Here is a 4,344-nt window from a genome sequence, read left to right on the forward strand (position 1 = left end):
ACAGGTAATCTTTGAATGATCCTGAATAGGTAATCTTGAATGAGCCTCCACAGGTTGTCTTTGAATACAGGTAATGTTTTAATGATCCTGTATAGGTAAATGGTCCTGGACAAGTAATCTTGAAATGATCATTACAAGTAATCTTTGAATGATCCTGCACAGGTATTCTTTCAATACAGGTAATATTTGAATGATTCTGTAAAGGTGAATGATCCTGTACACCTGATCTTTGAATGATCATTTACAGATGATCTTTGAATGATCCGGCACAAGTAATATTTGAATGCCCCCATAAAGGTAATGTTTTAATGATCCTTTACAGGTTGTGTTTAAATAAAGTAATATTTTAATGATCCTGTACAGGTAATCTTTGAATGATCCTGAATAGGTAATCTTGAATGTGCCTCCACAGGTTGTCTTTGAATACAGGTAATGTTTTAATGATCCTATATAGGTAAATGATCCTGGACAAGTAATCTTGAAATGATCATTACAAGTAATCATTGAATGATCCTGCACAGGTTTTCTTTCAATACAGGTAATATTTTAATGATCCTCTACAGGCAATCTTTAAATGATATTTTAATGCATGTAAGATTTTAATGATCCTGTAAAGGTTAATGATCTTGCATAGGTAATCTTTGAAAACAGGTAATATTTGAATGATCCTGTAGAGGTAATCTTTGAATAGAGGTAATATTTGAATGATCTTGCACAGGTTGTCTTTAAATAAGGTAATATTTGAATGGTTCTGTAAAGTAATATTTGAATAATTCTGCGTAGGTAATTTTTGAATAAGGCTGCACAGGTTGTCTTTGAATACCGGTAAAATTTTAATGGTCCTGTAAATGTGAATGATCCTGTACAGGTAATCTTTAAATGATCATTCGCAAGTAATCTTTGACGGATCCTCCACAGATAATCATTTATAATCATTTAAATAAGGTAATATTTGAATGATCTTGTACAGTAAATCTTTGTGTGATCCTGTATGCCTAATCTTTGAATGAGCCTCTACAGGTTGTCTTTGAATACCGGTAAAATTTTAATGGTCCTGTAAATGTGAATGATCCTGTACAGGTAATCTTTAAATTATCATTTACGAGTAATCTTTGAATTATCCTACACAGGTAATCTTTGAATACAGGTGACATTTGAATGATCCTGTACAGGTAATATTTGAATGATCGTGTACAGGTAATAGTCAAATGATCCTTTACAGCTTATCTTTGAATGACCCCGTACAAGTAATCTTTGAATGATCCTGCACAGGTTTTCTTTAAATAAGGTAATATTTTAAGATCATGTAAAGGTAATATTTGAATGATCCTGAATACGTAATCTTTGAATGATCATGTACAGGTAATCTTTAAATACAGGTAATATTTGAATGATCCTGCACAGGTTGTCTTTAAATAAGTTAATATTTGAATGATCCTGTAAGGTAATATTTAAATGATCCTGCTTAGGTAATCTTTGAATGAGGCTGCACAGGTTGTCTTTGAATACAAGTAATATCTTAATTATACCGTAAAGGTGAATGCTCGTGTACAGATAATCTTTAAATGATCATTTACAAGTAATCTTTGAATGATCCTGCACAAATAACATTTGAATACAGATAATATTTTAATGATCCTGTACAGGTAATCTTAGAATAATCCCATACAGGTAATCTTGGAATGAACCAGTATAGGTAATCTTTGAATGATCCTGCACAGCTTGTCTTTAAATAAAGTAATATTTCAAAGATCCTGTACAGGTAATCTTTGAATGATCCTGAATAGATCTTCCTTGAATGATACTGTACAGGTTTTCTTTGAATACATGTAATATTTGAATGATCTTGTGAAGGTAATCATTGAATAATCCTGCATAGGTAATCTTTGAATGCGCCTACACTGGTTATCTTTGAATACAGGTAATATTTTAATGATCCTGTAAAGGTCAATGATCCTATGTAGGTAATTTTTGAATGATCCTGTACAGGTCATCTTTGAATGATCCCGTACAGGTTATCTTTAAATGATCCTGCACAGGTTGTCTTTAAATAAGGACATATTTAAATGATCATGTAAAGGTAATCTTTGAATGATCCTGCATAGTTAATCTTCGAATAAAGGTTAGATTTAAATTATCTTGTACAGGTCATCTTTAAACTGTGCTTTACAGGTAATCTTTGAATGATCCTGCACAGTTTGTCTTTGAATCCATGTAATACTTGAATGATCATGTACAGGTATTCTTTGAATGAGCATGTACAGGTAATCTTTGAATGATCCTGCATAGATAATCTTTGAATACAGGTAATATTTGAAGGACCCTGTAAGTTAATCTTCGAATGATCCTGCACATGTGACCTTTGAAAGATACTGTACACGTTTTTTTTTTAATAGCCCTGCACAGGATGTCTTTCAATACAGGTAATATTTGAATGACCCTGTAAAGGTGAATGACCATTTACAAGTTATCTGTGAATGATCATCTACAGGTAATATTTTAATGATTCTGTAGAGTTAATCTTTAAATGATCCTGTACAGCTAATCTTTGAATGATCCTGCATAGCTAATCTTTGAACACGAGTAATCTTTTGCTGATCCTGCACAGAGAATATTTTAATTGTCATGTACAGGCAACTTTTTCTTGATCCTGTACAGGTTATCTTTTTATGATTCCGTATAGGTAATCTTTGAATAGTCCTGTACAGATCCCTACACAATCGAAATCGAAAACTCATGTCGCTTACAGCAATAATGTTGCCTTTCTTTATTCCCTTGAAAATTTAACTTAATATCGAGAGAGCCAAGCCACTAACGAACCATCGCGGATTAGTTCCTATGAAACTTCGTGTATAGGTTCCTGTACAGGTTCCTATAAATGAACCCGCATTTCAATCTACTATGTGAAGGAACCTATACAGGATCATTCAAGGATTAGCTTGCGCACAAATTCCCTTGCAGGATCATGTATAGGTTCCTTTGCCAAATTCTTGCAGTAGAACCATCAAGGTTACCTGTACAGATTCGTGTACAAAAACTTGTGTAGGATCCTCTTAGGTCCCTTCACAGGAATTTTCAGCTGGGCATAACTGAAAAATGCCGAAAAATAAAATTGCCGACATATTATAATAGTACCGAGTTTAAAAATCCCTGCACAGCAAATCCCAGCCCAGTAGGCACAAAATTTGGCGACGTCTTTACGACATCGTTACGACATATTTACGACATCTTTACGACATCCTATGTCCATGTCGTTTCAGTGTCTTTGCGATATCGTAAAGACATCGTCAGATCATACGACTTATTTACGATATCGTAAAGACATCTTAACCACATGGACATAGGATGTCGTAAAGTTGTCTTAAAGATGTCGTAAAGACGTCGCCAAATGTTGGGCCCACTGGGAGAATTTAAACAATTAAATTTTTTTATAAATGTTACTAAATCATTAAAAATACAATAAACAAGTTTTCAGTCGTACCGAGAAAATGCAAATAAACGTTTAAAGTTCATACTTTTTGTTGAAAAGCCTACTGTTATATTTTTGTTTAAGAATTCATCAATTTTGGTTAAAAATTCTAGTGCTTTGGATAGAAAATTCGTGCTTTTGGATTCAAAATTTATCTTTATCAGTAGAAAATTAATGTTTGTTGATTAACAATGAACTTTTTTGTTTAAAATTAAATTTTAATTTTTGGTTTAATTTCTGGTTAAAAATTCAACTATTGGTTGTAAATGTGACTATTAAATTAACAATTTAACTATGTATTTTATAAAAACATGAACTACTTTATTGAATATTTTGTTCAAAATTAATCTTTCGGGGTCAAATATTACAAAGTTTTGGATAGAAAAATCATATTTCTTAGCCCAAAATGAATTTTTTTTGTTGAAAATTCAACTATTTGATTGAAAATGCAAGTATTAGGTAAAAAATTTCACTATTTTGTAAAAACTTAAAGTATTTTGTTGAATATTTTACTATTTTTATAAAAAATTATCTTGTTTTATCGAAAATTCAATTTCTTTTTATTAAAAAAGTCATCTTTCTTAGTCCAAAATGATTTTTCTTTCGAAAAACTCAATTATTTGGTTTAAAAAGCAAATATTAAGTTAAAAATTCAACTATTTCGTAAAAACATGAACCATTTTTTAAAAATATTTCACAATCTAAAATTAGCAATTCAACTATTTGGTTACAAATTCAAATATTTGTTTGAAAAATCTTCTTTGCCCAAAAATTCATTATTATTATTATTATTATTATTATTATTATTACACCATTAAGCCATTTCCCTTTCGGGGTAGGCGTGACTCACTCGGCAGGGGAAAGGAGTAGTGTGT

General features: G+C 31.4%; 1 protein-coding gene across 1 annotated transcript in view; it reads left to right on the forward strand.

Annotated features, from left to right (window-relative positions):
• LOC117172862 (zinc finger protein 431-like) overlaps positions 1 to 4,344 on the forward strand; it is a 27,868-nt gene that overhangs the window by 8,238 nt on the left and 15,286 nt on the right. The gene's annotated exons all lie outside the window — the stretch shown is intronic.

Source organism: Belonocnema kinseyi, chromosome 5 (genome assembly GCF_010883055.1).
Source record: "Belonocnema kinseyi isolate 2016_QV_RU_SX_M_011 chromosome 5, B_treatae_v1, whole genome shotgun sequence".
In the NCBI taxonomy this organism is placed as follows: Eukaryota; Metazoa; Arthropoda; class Insecta; order Hymenoptera; family Cynipidae; genus Belonocnema; species Belonocnema kinseyi.